We start from the raw sequence: 17587 nt of genomic DNA, 5'->3' as shown, positions 1-17587 counted from the left end.
GCAGTATTTGCCATATGATGATTGTGCAAAATCATGCTTCCGATAATGTACTTGATTGCAGTCCTTTAAGTATTTTTTAATTAGAAATAGGCAAGCTCTGCATTTTGCTAGGTATTGTCATTAGCTTTACATACTTCTGTGAGAGCTGTTATGCTTAATGAAAAATTGGTTTTAATTATCAAGGGAAGCTTACATAACATTTCCTCTCATTTTAAACACTGGCTGGTTACTTCTTGTAATCATTTAGAAATGGGGCTTGCTAAATCATAAACATTTTATCAACCAAAAGAGATCTCTGAACTAAAACTTATAATTAGTCTTAGATTTATACTCATTTTAGGAAACGAGAATTAGGCCATCAGATAATGAACAAAAATTGTGAAAGTGTAGTAAAATCGACAGAAGGCAGTTGTTATATCTGAAGTAATTGTTAATTATAGTTTTAAATATAGAGATAAGCCATTTATATTGATGATATATTCCATCATTTATTTTGGAAAGAATGATATACGTTGAACTCAGCTTGCAAATGAAAATGACATGTTTTGTTACCTCTGTGTATGTGCCTAGATATACAATAAATTGAAAACAAAATGGGTCTGTGTTGCACAGAAGTTTCATGTGTGGGAGCCAAATCAATGACATTTGTAAGTGGTGTTGATAAATATATTCTGCATATACCATCCGCTACAGTATGAGTGTTTTAAGAATTAAAAAGTCTGAATGCAACTTTCTACATTCCTTGGTCAGAAAAACAGACTATTTAGATACTCTTTGTCCAAAATTGCTCATAGGTAGAGCAGAGTGAATATAAATGCAGAACACTTCAGATATTGATCAGCAAAAGTTTTTCATTAAAGTTATGTGTGTAAACATACACTCAAATGAAAGCATAGTTTTCTTCTAAAGTGTGCTATCTTGGAGTGTTCTGTGACTTGGAAATAGGTCTCATAGAGATCTTTGTATTGGCTTGTTATTTCCAGCTTGGCCAGACAATGGAATATCTGATCTTACATGTTAAAATGTCACAAGTTTAAAGAAAAAAATGATATTGTTGGCATTAGACTGAATAGAAGTCAGACCAGTGTCTGAGTATTTGTTCTTTTCTTTTCTTTCTTTTTTTTTTTTTTTGGGGGGGGGGAGGGGTGTGGGGGGGAATTCACATGGAGAAATGTAAATGTTTCTCTGTCAAGTTATTTATAATACTAATAACAATAAAAATGAAAGGCAGCTTGCTGAAATCCACAAATCCTAGGCATGTTAGTCTTGGCAAGAGGGTGACAAAAAGCAGATAATACTGTCAAAGGTCAGTGATAAATTTTGCTATATGAGATCACCTTTAAGTGTCTGGCAATATTGGATCTTGGAAAAAACTGCCTACTTTTATAAAAGATGAGGAAGACAGCCAGGTATGTATGTAAATATTAATCCTAACTGTGAGCACTCTGGTATGCAAAAGAGCAAAGGGATATGTGTGCTACCCTGTGCAGAATAACATATGTCTTTGGAGGCTTCTGAGGCAAAAGCCTAGAAGATCACTACAGCCAGCTGGCAAAGATGGAAAGTGTCAAGTCAATAGACGGTAAGACTGGTTTGCAATTTAGAGATGTTTGTAGGTCTTGCTGATGAGGAAAGGTTATGTTATGAAATAAATGTAGCTTTTTCCCTTTCAAGCTGATCATGCGATATATCCCATTTGTAAAAGAGTGCTTATATGTTTTGCTTGTATGAGTAAGAGTGATTCCTTTCATTACTGCTAAATTTTTAGGTTTATTTGTGGCTAGTAGTCCTTTCCTGATGTGACCCCTGCATGCTAGACAAAGGGAATTTTTCTCTATTTATCAATAGTACCCCTTACCTGCATTTCCTAACGTTATTCTTGCAGCTGAAAAGAAGACTGTGGCTTCTCTTTTCTTCATCTTCACAAAACTTATTTATTTGTGACCTTTTCCTATAAACATAATTTGTTTTTAAATAGTGTACCTTTCTTAAGGTGCATGGTCAGTCTGGAAATTAAAATCAACCATGTTTATTATCTACAGTATCAATGGATCTATATCTTGTTTAATCATATTTTGCTTATACAATGTATGAAAGGAATGCGAAGGAATCAACCTTGAGTTGAAATTGGAAGACAACTCTGGAATTTCATGGAAGATAGCTTTGTGCTTCAGCGAATAGGTGAGAAATTAGTTCTTTGTTTGGTAGGAAAGTTGCAGTTTAATCACAGGTTCATATAGGCACTGTTAGTAAATTATAAACGCGTTCATGTAAGTGTTCGAATTAGGAAGGAGATTCACTATGTAAATAATGAATCAGCTGCAATGCCTACAATAAAATTTAAAGAAAATACATGAAGAAATATTTTTTTCTCTGTTTTACTATCTAAAGCTTGGGTCAGCATGTTATATACAGTTTATAATATGCTTTAGACAGTCACAAAACTTTAATGAAAGATAATCCTTCTGGAGTCTTTTGTGAACTATATAAAGGTCTATATTAAGAGCAAGAAACTGCAACTGTACAGTAGTTTTCTAACAATCAAATTTAAGCAAGACTGACAGTATATATTCAGCATTGAAAAATGTATACTACTAACAAAAGAAATAACTGCATAGGTGATTAAGTTCATACACATATATTTGAGGATGTGATTAGAGACCAGTATTTGATCTTTGATAGCTAAAAATCTTTGGAGGGGAAGAAGACAAAAGAACCTATGTTTTTTAAACATAACAGAAACAGACAGTCCTCTATTTTTAATGGTTTCCATCTGCCATATGTCAGTATGCACGAGGTATTTATTATATTTGATTTTGTGTGTTTTTCGGGCATATACTTTCAAATGTTATGAACCATTCATTCATTTCTACAGCTTAATCTTTCTTTGCTATCTATTATCATTCCTCTAGTCCATTTCTGTATATTTTATGTGCAGAATTAGGGTTCTCTCACCAACACAATATCCTTGCATTTATCATAAAATGCGTTGTAGTTTTAAGGCTTCGTGATCATGTCTGGATTTTTTTTTTTTTTGTCTGTATGTGTGTGTGTCTCTGTATGTGTGCATGTAATAAAGCCTGTAGAATTCTCTAAATAATTGCTCTGTCTGTTCCAGTAACTTGCCATGTAGCTAGCATATTTCAAATTCACTTTCAGAAATTTCAAAATGCCAGTTAGATTCTTTTTAGGTGTAGACCAGTGGAGAAACATTGTTTTATTATTAATATTAATATCGTTGTTGTTGCCTGTGTACACTATACCTGGTTTTCAGTTTTAAGGAACAGAGGTGAAAAACATTAAGATAATTTTTAAAGGTCAATTTAAATGAAGATACAAAGAGAGTTGCAAGGATATTTTTGACACACACAAAAAAGTTAGGAAATTATAGAACATATTTTATTCTTTGTTAATGCATTTGCTTGCCCCTCAACTTATTTTCAGTCCTTGAAAATATTCTGAGTTTGCAACAGTGTGGAGAATTTGGCCTTCTAAAATCATGAGGCAGTGAGTAGTAATCCAACTGTGGCAGTTTAAGTTATAAATGGAAATGTTTGAGAGATGAGCTGGAGCTGAAGTTAGCTATTAAGACAAACTTTGAGCTATATCCTATAATCTCACCCTTTTAAGCATCACTTGCCTGATATGTAATGGTGATTCGGGATCTGGGTGAGGTAAATAACATACTTGAATTAGTGTAATTTATTCATGGGTTTCATCTGTCACTTCGAGAAAGAAATGTGTTAGTCAAGCATGTAATAAGAGAGTTCAAATAAAGCCTGTCTGAAGCTTTCACAGGTATACAATTACCACATTTTAACTAGAACAGTTGTTAAAGTGTGACCCCTCATGTAAAATACACATATATATACAGCCATAAAAATACTTTTTAGTTAAGAATTTATTCTGTGGAAATATGTTTGTGCTAAGTGCTTCTGAATGTGAGAGACTGCTGGTAGCGGGGATGCTATTCATGGAAGATGTGACAAAGCCCTGCTGCAAATGAGACTTGGTAAATAATCACATTTGCTTCATCCTCTTTTGTAGAATAAAAAGAAAAGTGGATTGGTATCAACAGAGTACTTAGCCCCATTTCTAGTTTAAAAATGTTGACATTATAGGAAATGATTAACTCAGGCAACTCGTGTTTTGCAGCACTGGACCCATGCTACTGCCCTGGGTTATGATTACACTGTTCTATTGCCATCAATGCTCCTCCAATGTTTTAATGCCACTGAATATCTGCTCATCAACTGCTGTTGCATAACTGGCACAGGTAGTACACTGTAATAGGATGGCCAGTAACATTACAACAGCTCTTTCCCAATTCCAGTTCGGTGATTTCATGTGTAATCAGGGAAATTTGCTAAGATGATGGTATTAGATGGCATTTAATTTTACCCCAAATGTGAAAACTGTTAGTGTAATTCAACTATAATATAACCCTACATTGATTAAAAAAACAAACACAAAAACAAGCAAAAAGGTTCTTTAGAAGTATTCTGGGGAACAAGTACTTCTCTCTGATATACATCATCCTACTCAGTTCTTAGTTGTATATCAGGCTAGTTCAAGAAACTGATGGGAAGTAAGCATTTGCCCAGGAAATTTTGCATGTACCTCACTAGACCTAGGTAATTGTTCTACCTGTAGATTATTCACTGAGAAACATACTTGTGACCTAACATTGTATCTGAATAGAAGCTGCATTTATTACCCTAACCCTGTCTGATCTAGAAATATGGGGGAGGAAATTCATGAACTGATAATAATGGTCAATAGTCTGATAATTTGTATGCAATTTATAGTTGACATTATATCTTTCAGTTTTCACTGAGTGAAAATAATGCAGCTGATCATGGCTCTTGTGAACATCCTTTCCTATTGTCCCCTTAAGATCATTATATATAATATAGTGAGATGAAACAAACTTTGAGTTAACTGAGCACAAGAAGGATGTTCCACAAGAAATTCACTCTCTTCTCATACAAAAATAGAATGTTAAGATTTATGACATTCACCTGAATATTTTTAGCTGACTTCTTATGGAAATAAGATTTAGGCAGCCACACAATGTGTAGATTTTGTAGGAGTGTATTGTTAGCTTTTGCTTCTCTGCCACTTTCAACCAAATTTGTTCAGGGAGTAGAGGAGAGGTAGGGACGTTCCTATCAATTTCATTAAAGTAAGTAGCTAGACGAAGAGAGACCCATTAAGTTTCCTAACTGAAGGACAAGTTTCTGTCTGAGCTTACACTTTTTTAGACTGCAGGGAATGAATGTGAATGAGAGTTTCACCTACAGGAAAAGCTTCCACTGAAGCTCGTAATGATTACATAAATTTGAAGCAAACTAAGTGTCATTAGTTCCAATAATCATGAAACTATTTCTTTAGGTTGAAACTGAATACTAGTTCATGCAGCACAGTTTAGAAAAAATGAGCGCAAGGTGGAGATATAATCCTGTCATGGAAAATGAGTTCTGCAAGCTGAGTGCATTCATGTGTTGGGGTTCAGGGCTGCCCTGCCCTATGGGTTTTTCTCTAGAAAAGCCTGTTTTCTTTCCTGCAGACTTTCTTGAATCTCCTCTGTGCATTCTCTAGGCTAAACAGTCACAGCTATCTCAGCTTTTCCACATAAGAGATATACTCCCATTCCTTAATCATCTTATTGGCCCTTTGTTGGACTCTCTCCAGTATGCCAGTGTGTCTCTGTTGTACTACGGAGCTCAGAACTGGACACAATACTCCAGATCCATCCTCACCAGTGCTGAGTAGAGGCAAAGATCACTTCGGCCTGCTGGCAGCACTCCTCCTAATGCTTCCCTGGAGACAATTAGCCTTCTTTGTGGCAAGGCCACATTGCTGGTGCATGTTCAACTTGCTCTCCACCAGGAGACACAGGTCCTTATTTGCAAAACTACTTTCAGGCTGTCAACACCCAGCATGGAGTGCATTCCTCACCAGGTACAGGGCTTTGCATTCCCCTTGTGTTGAACTCAGTGAGATTCCTGTCAGCCCATTTCTCCAGCCTGTCAAGTTCCCTTTGAATGGCCGTGCAATCCTCTGGTGTATCACCTATTCCTTCCAGTTTTGTGTCATGAGCAGAGTTGCTGAGGGTACATTCTGCCCCATCATCCAGATCATTAATGAAGATGTTGAAGAGAACTGCACCCAGTATTGATCCCTGGGGTACAAGGCTGTTTACTGGCCTCAAATTGGACTTTGTACCATTGCTCACCACCTTCTGGGCCCATCTATTCATCCAGTTTTCAATCCACCTTACAGACTGCTCATCCAGTCAATACATCAGCAGCGAGGATCTTATGGGATCCTTACTAAGTCTAAGTAGACGTTATCTACTGCTGTCCCTTCCTCTATGAAGCCAGTCTTTTCACCTCAGGCTTGTCAAACATGACTTCCTTCTGATTAATCCATGCTGACTACTCCTGATAACTTTCTCTTTGTTCACATGCCCAGAATTTGTTTCCAGGATTTGTTGTTCCATCACCTTCCCAGGCACAGAAGTAGTAAGTTTCCAGGATCTTCTTTCCTGCCCTTTTCGAAGATAAGTGATTTTGATTTCCTACAGTCCTTAGCCACCTATCCTATTTGTCATGACCATTCACAGATTATTGAGAGTGACCTTAAAATGTCATCAGCCAGCTCCCTCAGCACATGGGTACTGTGTGGTCCCTGTGAGATTCTGTGTGGGCCCTGTGAATCCTGTGAGGGCCCATGACTTATGTATGGCCCGTTTGTTGTATTCTCTAATATGATACTCTGCCACCAAAACTAAGTTTTCCATGCCTCTGCACTACCAGTTGCTCTGCCTCCACTGCTGTAACCATCCTCACAGGGCATTTGCCACCACCCATGAGTCAATACAGAGACAGAGCACTTGCCGCTTTTCTTATTCAGCAGTATCTAAAGCCATCTGGATGGCCTTCACTTCTGCCATCACTACTGCCTTCCTCCTCCTATACTTTTCCACAATATGACAGGACCCATAAGTGAACAGGGCATATTGCTTCTCATTCTCTGGTAATTAATTATACTGTGTGCCCTCTTGAGCATGCATCACCTCCTCCTCTGGCAATATTCTGAAATCCTTGTCTTCTGGCCAGTCCATGATCAGTTCCAAGAGTCCTGGGTAACTGGGGTTTCCTATTCAAGCCCGTTGTGTGACACTATGTCACCTATTAACCTTTCTCAAACTAAATGGTTGGGTTTCTACAGTTCAGTCTAATGTAAAATCTTGAATTTACTGCATAAATAACATAGCTAATTGTCATAATATAGCCTGCAAAACAATAATTCAACCTCCTTTACTCTAAGCAAAGTAAAACTTAACTTACACCATAATTCATACTGAGATTATAAACTTAAAGAATTCTTACATTTTGTATATTTCATTGTTATGCTGTTATTTTTGTTTAGTAGCACATATGGGTTTAATATATTGACAACTTTGAGCCTGAAAATTCAAATGTGTTTTGCTGTTGCTCACATTTAGGTATATTATAAAACAGCAAAGTCCTAAAAATAATAGAAAATGTCGAAAAAAAAAAAAGTGTGTGTGGGTGGGGGTGGTATTGGTGGTGATGGTGGATTTTTACTGTTGTGTTGATACTTGTTCAAATAAAAAGAAAGTATGTTAACTCTGTGAAGTAGTGTACCATATGCAAGAGTGCCAATGTTTTCCAAATGTTACATCATACCTATTCAGCATGACAGTAGGTGAATAGCTGAATGAAATAAAACTTTGATTGCCATTATTTTAGACTTATGAGGAAGGATGTTTATGGTACTCCTGGAAATGCTGCATTGAATTGCATATATATTCCAGATTTATATTGGTCTAAGAGAAGTCATTAGCAATTTGCATTTTGAGAGCAGTGTTGGTACAATATGATGTTCTGAGTCACCAAAAGTTTAGTGACATAACAAGTTACAGCCTGAGGGAAAAAATATAGTTTGCCAAGACTATTGCATCTGAATTAGTATATTATGATCAGAGCCTTGAACTGACTTTTTATGTTTTGTTTTTCAACATATAAATTTAGTGTGGGTAAAAAAAGGTACTGACTGAGACTTTTGAAATTATTCCTCTCTATCCTTGAACAGACACCAATAATAGGAAAGGCTGCTATAAATCACTGCTGCTGGGTGACCTTGTCTTCTAAAACTAACAAAATTAAAGCCCATCATAGATTTTATAGATACGGTGGTATTAATATAATTGAGTCCATATATTTGTTGATGCTTTTGTATTGTATAATCATGCTATACAGTGGTACTGCTTATAGTTTTGTTACTTCACATTTTACACCAATAATTGGCTAATGTGATATTTTTCATAAGCATAAAAAGTTTCATAAGCATTTAATGGAGGGAGAATATACGTTCTGATACCTTTATTTAATTATTTTATTTATTTCTTTATTTCTGGAAAGATCACATGGCTGGAGGACAGACAGAAACACCTAACATTCAGATATAGAAATGAGAACTTATAGGATCAACTGATATAGCTGCCAAAAGGAGACAAGAAGATAACTTTGTAAACTGCTGGGAGGTCCCAACACCCGGTCAAGCCAGCCTTAACATAAACAGTTTGAAAGACAAACACACAAACACAACAGCAAAAACAAAACCACTTACAAGAATTTATATTATTCTAACATCTTGTACAACCTTTTGATGTGCTGGTTTCATTTAATAATATTTTTAATTGGTTAAAACACCAAAAGCAAACAAAATCATAAAATCCTCAGAAATGCAATCCTTACTAAAGCAACCTCAATCAGTGTACATTGGGAAAGCCAGAGCTGTTTAAACATAAATTTAGACTGGATCTAAATTGGGCTCCAAATCTGTGTGAGTGCTTAATTGTAGTGCAAAAATATGTCTTTGGAACTTGTTTATTAAACGCACAGCACTTGGAAGCATAAACTGTGTCTGGCTATTTTGTAGTTAGTAGAATAACCTTATTCTTTTCTTGGAATTTTCTGGATTTCTCTCTGAGTGTGATGCAAAAACACTGGAAAAGATTGCAGAGGAGGGCTATAGAATTACCATCACTGACAACCTCTAAGTCAGTCATGGCTATATACATAAATGTATCTTATTGTTGCTTGCTATTACATTATTGAAATAAGTTTCTAAACCCATGATTTTAAATTGTTTTCAACCGGAGACATTGCTGTCTCTTTTCTGGATGAATGCATAGTTTTGGCAATTCATTAATAAATAATATACTTAGTGCCCCAAATAATCAAAACAACAGTTGTTAGAACATGCACCCAGCTACCAAATTTAGTTTCTTGCATTATTTCATTATTCTGATCCGTTATGTCCTTCGTTTAATTTAAGAATACATACCATAGAGGCCCAAATCTGTCCCATAATAAACTTTCCTAAGCACCTTTCCTAATCAATAAAAGTGTAAGAATCAGCTAAAGGAGTAAACAATTCCAGACATGGTAAGAGTGACTTATATAGAGAGAAAACATAGTTTGATTGAAATGTTGGTTAATTAATTAATTTATTTATTTGTTAAAAATGTAGTAGAAAACTTGTGGTTGAAGGAAGTATTTTAGAAAATCTTCAAACAGAGCATCATAAGAGAAAACCTGCCTTTGACAGATTTTTCTTCCAGAGTTATTGTGTGGAACTTTGTCAGCAACCTGGGTAATTCTTTTTCTTTATTGCTGCTGAGAGTTACCTAGCTTCTGCTGGATGATCTGTTCTGGCTGGAGGCAGGGCGACTGTCATGGGGACAAGTGGAGGGCAGGCTCTTCCCTCGAAGTACATTTGAGAAAGAATCCCATGAAAAAGCTAATTAAATAACAGAAAGCAGGTAAATGGTTTAAAAATCTGGGTTCACCTTTTAACCAGCTATTTTACTTTTAGACTTTAGGAAGTAGTCCACTTCCTGGGCAGTGAACAAGGGCAGCCAGCAAGATGGATTTCATGTTTTGAAATCCTTTAGCTAGTGGTATGTGTAGATGCCAAGATAGAGTTTTCCTCAGTGCAGCAAAATTACTTAAGGTCACTAAAGTTTTACTGCACTTCTTATGCCATGAGCAGATGGAAAAAAGGTTGTCAGGAAAAGTGGACCTTAAGGTCAAGTGAGTGCTTTCAAAGACTTCCTAGTGCAAACTGATGTCTGAGTACAGTCCTTACAGCTAAGAGGTGGAAGGAAGTTGTAAGACCTTAAATCTGCCTCAATCTGGTAAGATATGTATCACGGCTGGCGGTGCCTTTGGTCTTGGTAATAATGAATGGATACCTGCAGACCCAGCAAAACTGGTCTTATTTGGGAAGCTTATGTAATATCACCTTTCCAAAACCTGTCATATACAGCACAGAGAAGAGATATTTGTCTTAGTTAGAGAGCACAGTTGTTGTCTGGCATTTCAGCGCAAAAGGTCTCTGACATCTTTACCTGGTGGCAGATGTAGTGGATTGAGAGTTAAGTGAACTGCCCCAGCAGTGAGTTCAGGAAGATCAAAAAATTGAATCTTTCTTTCCTTCCTTCCTTCCTTCCTTCCTTCCTTCCTTCCTTCCTTCCTTCCTTCCTTCCTTCCTTCCTTCCTTCCTTCCTTCCTTCCTTCCTTCCTTCCTTCCTTCCTTCCTTCTTTCTTTCTCTTTCTTTCTTTCTTTCTTTCTTTCTTTCTCTTTCTTTCTTTCTTTCTTTCTTTCTTTCTTTCTTTCTTTCTTTCTCGTTTTCTTTCTCTTTCTTTCTTTCTTTCTTTCTTTCTCTCTTTCTTTCTTTCTTTCTTTCTTTCTTTCTCTCTTTCCTTTCTTTCTTTCTTTCTTTCTTTCTTTCTTTCTTTCTTTCTTTCTTTCTCTTTTTCTTTCTCTTTCTTTCTTTCTTTCTTTCTTTCTCTTTTTCTTTCTCTTTCTTTCTTTCTTTCTCTTTCTCTTTCTCTTTCTCTTTCTCTTTCTCTTTCTCTTTCTCTTTCTCTTTCTCTTTCTCTTTCTCTTTCTCTTTCTCTTTCTCTTTCTCTTTCTCTTTCTCTTTCTCTTTCTCTTTCTCTTTCTCTTTCTCTTTCTCTTTCTCTTTCTCTTTCTCTTTCTCTCTCTTTTTTCTCTCTTTCTCTCTCTCTTTCTGTCTTTCACTCTTTCTTTCTCTTTCTTTCTTTCTCTCTCTCTCCCTTCCTTCCTTCCTTCTTCCTTCCTTCCTTCCTTCCTTCCTTCCTTCCTTCCTTCCTTCCTTCCTTCCTTCCTTCCTTCCTTCCTTCTTTCTTTTTCTTTCCTTCTTTCTTGCTTTTTCTTTCTTTCTTTCTTTCTTTCTTTCTTTCTTTCTTTCTTTCTTTCTTTCTTTCTTTCTTTCTTTCTTTCTTTCTTTCTTTCTTTCTTTCTTTCTTTCTCGTTTTCTTTCTCTTTCTTTCTTTCTTTCTTTCTTTCTTTCTTTCTTTCTTTCTTTCTTTCTTTCTTTCTTTCTTTCTTTCTTTCTCTCTTTCTCTCTTTCTCTCTTTCTTTCTTTCTTTCTTTCTTTCTTTCTTTCTTTCTTTCTTTTCTTTCTTTCTTTCTTTCTTTCTCTTCTCTTTCTCTTTCTCTTTCTCTTTCTCTTTCTCTTTCTCTTTCTCTTTCTCTTTCTCTTTTTCTCTTTCTCTTTCTCTTTCTCTTTCTCTTTCTCTTTCTCTTTCTCTTTCTCTTTCTCTTTCTCTTTCTCTTTCTCTTTCTCTTTCTCTTTTTTCTCTCTTTCTCTCTCTCTTTCTCTCTTTCACTCTTTCTTTCTCTTTCTTTCTTTCTTTCTTTCTTTCTCTCTCTCTCCCTTCCTTCCTTCCTTTTTTTTTATTTTTTTTATTATTATTATTATTATTTGATTTAGCACTCAAGTATTAACTAGAATTGCATTTTGGATTTTAATAAGATTTAAAGACTATCTGATTTCAGGATGTCAGTAATCTCAAAACTGCTGTTTTTGACAGTGTTGGAAAATTGTTGCTTTTCCCTTTTAACCTGCTTGATTCTTCTTAAAAAAAATTATACCCAGCGATTATATTGTTCAGTCGTGCTGCCTTTCCCATCCGTTTTGAGTAATATTAACTATGTTAAATATATGTTCAGAAATGAAAAATTTTAATTTGTTTTAACTATGTTTGGAAACATGTTTCATCATTCCAAGTTTATATGTTCTAGATTTCTTCAAAGAATTGTCACATAAAACAGCTGCATAAATTCCTGTCTGCATGCTTATTATCATTGTACAAAGGAGAAGAATTTTGAAAGCCTCCTTGAACGAGTTTATTTCAGTATAACTTACCTCCTTCTTAAAAGTTGTGTTACTATCAGTGTTAGTATTTTTATATAGATTAAATCTGACTCTGAGATTCAATCCTGAAATGGCTTATTTCTCCTAAGATGTGTCAACATTCTCTATTTCCTCCAAGATTAGTAGATATTTATTCAGTGCCACGTCAAATTAAGTTCTTAGTCAAGACCAGCAAAAACTCATGTAAGAATGCCTTTTTTATTTTTTTTTTCACTCCTCCAGTGGAAAAGTGAATTCTTGACTAATAATTGATTGGTATTTGTTTGGTGTTGATACTTTCTATGCAGCAGGAAATATAAGTTTTCAATCAAATATTTATTTAAGTAAAACTGATGATCCTGTTAGAAGTGAGGAAGTTAGCTTTATTGAAAAGTAAGACCTGTAGCTGTCACTGGAAGTTTGCCTCAAGCAGCAGAAGTTGAGGAAATAAAATGACTTTAGTAAATTAACTTAAATTTAAGAAATATGTACTTGGATGTTTTCTGATTTCAATTCCTATTTCCTTCTAGCTAACTGAAAGCTTTACATAATTTCCAATAACACATGAGATTCAGCTCATATTGTTTGGCCCTTAGCTGGATTTCTTCTAATTTCTTTTCAGTATTAGTCAGAAACCCTGTAGGCTTTTTAAGAGATTTGCAATCTGTACTAGTCGTATTATACAGAACAAGAGGAAGAGTCTGTGCTTGGTCTTCTGTTTAACAGGAAGACTGTCTTCAACAGAAGTGCTCCACTGCTATCGCTTCTGCAACATATCATTACAATCAGTATCATTTGTTCCATGCTTTTTCAGCATCTGTGAAGCAGCAGCTGGTTAATGCTTTCTTCACCATCAAAGTGCTTTCAAGGACATTGGACTAGAAACTTCCAGGAGAATTTTATTAATTTGCAAAACACAGAAATATGAGTATTTCAATGTTGTTTTCAAAATGTAGGTCAAGTAAGATATTAAAAATACTGGGGAAGGCTCATCCCCTATTGGAATGTGTGTGTTGATCAAATATGAAATATCTTGGAAGTAGTGAAAATTTCTTATAATTTTGGTGATTCTTCATTATATTGGTAATTTTAATTTTATTTATAATTTCCTTTTATTTTGCTAGGTATACTAGAAATACAATTGGTGCCTTTAAATCTTTATGTCTTATATAAAACATCTTCATTTAATACACTTAAGTCCTGGGATGTACACATTTTTAACATAAATAAGTCTTCAAACTGAAATCTGGTCACATTCTAGCTGTCTCTAATCGTTCTGCAACATTAAGCATGGACAAATCGGTAGCCAGCAGCCTACATTTTACTTATCTGAAGCTTGGCAACAAAGTAGAAGAATGTTGATGTTTCAGTTTAGAAGGTGTGATGCTGTAGGAGTGTTCTTTGCTTGTTGTTTCTTATGCAATATATGGGATTCCACTTTTACAGTAAATTATCAATAAATTTCAATATATCATGAGAGGTAGCTGCTCTCTTAGCTGGTCATCAACTTCTTTTTGGTAACAATTCAACATAACTTTGGGAAATAGAAGATCCCAAATGGTCAACAATTAAATGCTTCCAAATAGGTCAGAAATGATGGTACAGGCTCTATGGTACATAACAGTGTTAGATCATCTGAGTGTTTTGTCCCATTCTTCATTTACTTTAGGCCATCCCATTGCAGATGATGTAAAGAATAATGACAGTCTGCTAAAATGAAGTATACAGCTAAATAGCTTTGATAGTATTTTAAGATGGCCTCTGTTTGCTGTTTGTTACACCTAGAAATGCATGTGAATGCTTCCTTTCAAAGTTCTTTTTGAATGAGTTTTCTGAATTTTGATGATTTTGGAAAGTGACATAGCATATATTTTTTGTTTAGATTTTTACAATTAAAAACATAATGCTAAAATATCTGTAATTTCATTGCTCTTCCTTTGGTAAATATAAATTAAAGGAATTAGTTTAATTGGCAGCTGTAGTTTTCCCCAGAGAACTTTTATTTTATTCTGTTGTTACAGGACCATAGAATCACTGAGGTAAGAAGGGACCAACACCCCTGCTCAAAGCAGGATCAGCTATAGCACTTTGCTCAGGATCGTGTCCAGCTGGATTTAGTTATCTCCAAGGATGATTGATTATGTCCAAGAATGATTTTGATTATCTCAAAGGATTATCTTCACTACCTCTCTGGGCAGTTTATTCCAGTGTTTGGCTACCCTAAGTAGGATGATTTTTGTTACATTTGAGCAGAATTTCCTTCATTTCACATGCCTATTGCCTCTTTCCCTTTCCCTAGATACGACTGAAAAGAGACTGTTTCTGTCTTCTTTACTACTTTGCAGTCTGTTACACTTTGATAAGATCCCCCTCAAACCTTTCTTCCAGAGGCTGTAGAGTCCCAGCTCACTCAGCCCCTCCTCATATGTCAGAAATTGGATATATATATATATATTTTTGATAAATAAGGAAAACATTTTTTATGATTGTTAATACAATTTTAAAGTTTATTCCAACTGCTTTATTGAAGTATTTGTGTTATTCTTGATTTTTTTTTTTATAGTTATGGAAGAGCTGAACTTAACAAGTTCACATTCTTCTACTGTCCCCACATATTGAAATATCTCCTGTGTCCTCAGAATATCTCTTTAATGTCTAAAGTGAAAGGAAATGTCTGCCCATCAAATATTTCTCATTATAGTTTGAAAAGAATTAAAAATTTGTAGTAAATGCCTGTAGCTGTACTACATTTAAGATGCAGTGGTTGGAACTAACATTGTGGAATATTTATTTTAAAACTCTACTCTGCTTTTGATTTTTTCACCACTAGGAGGTGAAAGTGGCCTTTCAAATAATCAGCACTAGTAAAACCTTGTTTTGTTAATTGTGTTTTCTATCCTTCCACCATCTTTTTTTTTTTTTTTTTATAGTAATGAGATATGTTTGGTTTTCCTTTTATAATACTTCTTTAGCGTTTGTGGCTCACCCTGTTCACACAATCGTTTCCTCTTGATTGATAATCTTTTCTTCCCTCCCTCAAAATGGCCTAAAAACATTTCCTCTTTTTACCTTTTCCATCAATTCTGCCTTACTTAAAAACAATAAAAATATATTTAAAAAAATCTTCAAGTTAGCCTTTCCACATTGGAAGCCTCATCTCTTTACAGCCGAATGCTTTAAGGTCAGGTGAATGCAGGGAATTGAAAGTGTTCAGTAAATGTCAAGAGCTGGGGCTATTCAGAATTGCCCTAGGGAACTGGGCTCCCATTTCTTATTAGGAGACTTTGTGAGGACTTCATCTCTACTTCTTGGACCTTTAAATTTGTTGCTGTTTGTTAATATATAATATGAAAATGCTTTTTTATTTAAGTATTTTAAAATTCCAGCAAAACCACTGACAGAAGCTATCTATGTTTTTCCCTAATTTTGGTTTTCAGTAACACTGTATCGTATTTCTAAGTAGCCTCCCTTCTTCAAAAGTGTTGGCCCCTGAACTATTTGTAACTTCTCAGGATAAATGTTCACCTACCATACTAAATGGTGTGAGTTTGCATTCTTAACTGCTGTCCTCTCTGTGCTTTCAACAGATAAAGTTCTGTGAGTGACAAGAAATATAACCTCAAGTGAAAAGGACCAGGCAAAAGACATTACATGGGGCTTGCATATAGTAGCAAGTGCTAAGTCTTAAGATTTTTTACTCTGTCTTTGATTCAGCTGCTTCCTTAGGAGATGTCTCATTCTGGTCAAGCATCTTAGAATTTCGTCCTGCAGAAATAGGTAAGAAAATAGGTTTTCAGACTATTTCTTGCAAATTTATACATCCACAAATTAAAACATTAAAAAAGGATATTTTTTTTTCCATTGGAGTATGCCTTAGAATTTTTATTATATTATGCAAATTGCAGTGTATAAAAATGAAAATAGATACATTATTATGAAATAAATCAAGGCTTTGTGGTTTTCTAAGTATTCAGAATTAGGGATACTGCATCCTCACTTTTTTTCTTGTTGATTTGAAAATGCAGATACGTGAATTCTATCACATTTTATTGTTGGTACATTCCCCTGCATTCTAAAAGTAACTGAAATGAGGCCAGTTAACTATATGCCTTACATGCCTTGTCATGGGACACAGCAAGGATAAAATAATGTAAAAATAACTTTTTGTTTTCTCATTCTTGATTCAAATGTAAAATATTTACCAGTTCATTAGAATTTATTTTTTTTTCTTTTTTTCTTTTTTTTTCAGCAATTGCTTTTATTTTCTGAAGAGTTGGAAGTAAATGTCTCCAGCGCACAAGAACAACTCTTTTTTGCCAAGTCTCTTAAAGTCCATCATGTCTCTCCACCCTTTGGTGGACTCCCTTGTCGTTACTTTTTTTTTTTTTTTTTTAATTTATAGTTTTATAAGAATGATTACCAGGTTTTAATTAAGCAAATTTAGGTATGGCTATAGTGGTGGTTTTTACCTAAATTCTTGGATTCTGCTATTTGATGTTCTTCATACAAAATTTGAAATAGCAATTTTATTTAACAAACATAGTCTTATTTTCAAAAAACACTTAAGTAAATGGTTAAATTCCCATTTTTTTTCCCTTTTCCTCTTGCCTATGTGTTTATGAGCTTTGCTAATGTGGGGAATGTGATGACAGTATTATTCATATAATTTTTTTTGTCAGCTACACAGTTCCCTAGATCTGTCTTGCATCAATCACACTGAGCCAAAATCTGTGATTTCTAATAAGTTCTTGACTGTACAAGAAGTTTTGCTCAATTTAAGACCTGAAGCATTTGGCCTGTATTTTTTCCTGTATTAAAGAACCTCATCATGTTTACATGAAGTAAACCTAGTATTCTTTTCTTTTCTACTGGTTTTCCTTTCCAGGATCCCATTTCCTCTAAGACACCTGGCATGTAAAATTGGCTGACAGGAGTGCTGCAGAGTGCATGAGCCTTGGAATGAAACTCCAACGCTCAGTGCCATATCATGAGTGTGTTTTTCATAATGTCAGGAAGGATGAATTTCCAGTTTATTCTTGTGCACAGACTCAAGATTTTTCTTTTAACAGTGCCTTGACCAGTTGTCATGTGTAGGATATAAACCTTTAATTGATAATGTAGACAGAGCAATCACTTGTTCAATTAATCAGTCTCAAAACAAGATCCCAAAACTGAAATGGTTGGTTTTCTCTCTGAACTGAATGACATGAATGCATTCAGAATTATTGCAGTGGATTTTTTCCACAGTTATGTTTATACTTACCTGTTATAATGTTGGTGGACTGTAAAAATGCTTGCTTTGCAGAATAATACTTTCTATCTTTT

The 17587-nt window shown here is 34.9% G+C and overlaps 1 long non-coding RNA gene across 1 annotated transcript; it reads left to right on the top strand.

Moving 5' to 3' along the window:
* Nucleotides 1-300: 300 nt before the first annotated feature.
* Nucleotides 301-17256, top strand: LOC308179317. Its single transcript, XR_013940333.1, has 3 exons — nucleotides 301-1582; nucleotides 15977-16039; nucleotides 16512-17256. It is a non-coding gene; the product is annotated as an uncharacterized lncRNA (long non-coding RNA).
* Nucleotides 17257-17587: the final 331 nt, after the last annotated feature.

Source organism: Anser brachyrhynchus (assembly GCF_964034855.1).
Source record: "Anser brachyrhynchus genome assembly, chromosome: 1".
Taxonomy (NCBI): Eukaryota; Metazoa; Chordata; class Aves; order Anseriformes; family Anatidae; genus Anser; species Anser brachyrhynchus.
The sequence above is the reverse complement of the archived record's forward strand: the minus strand, read 5'-3'. Positions and strand labels throughout refer to the sequence as shown.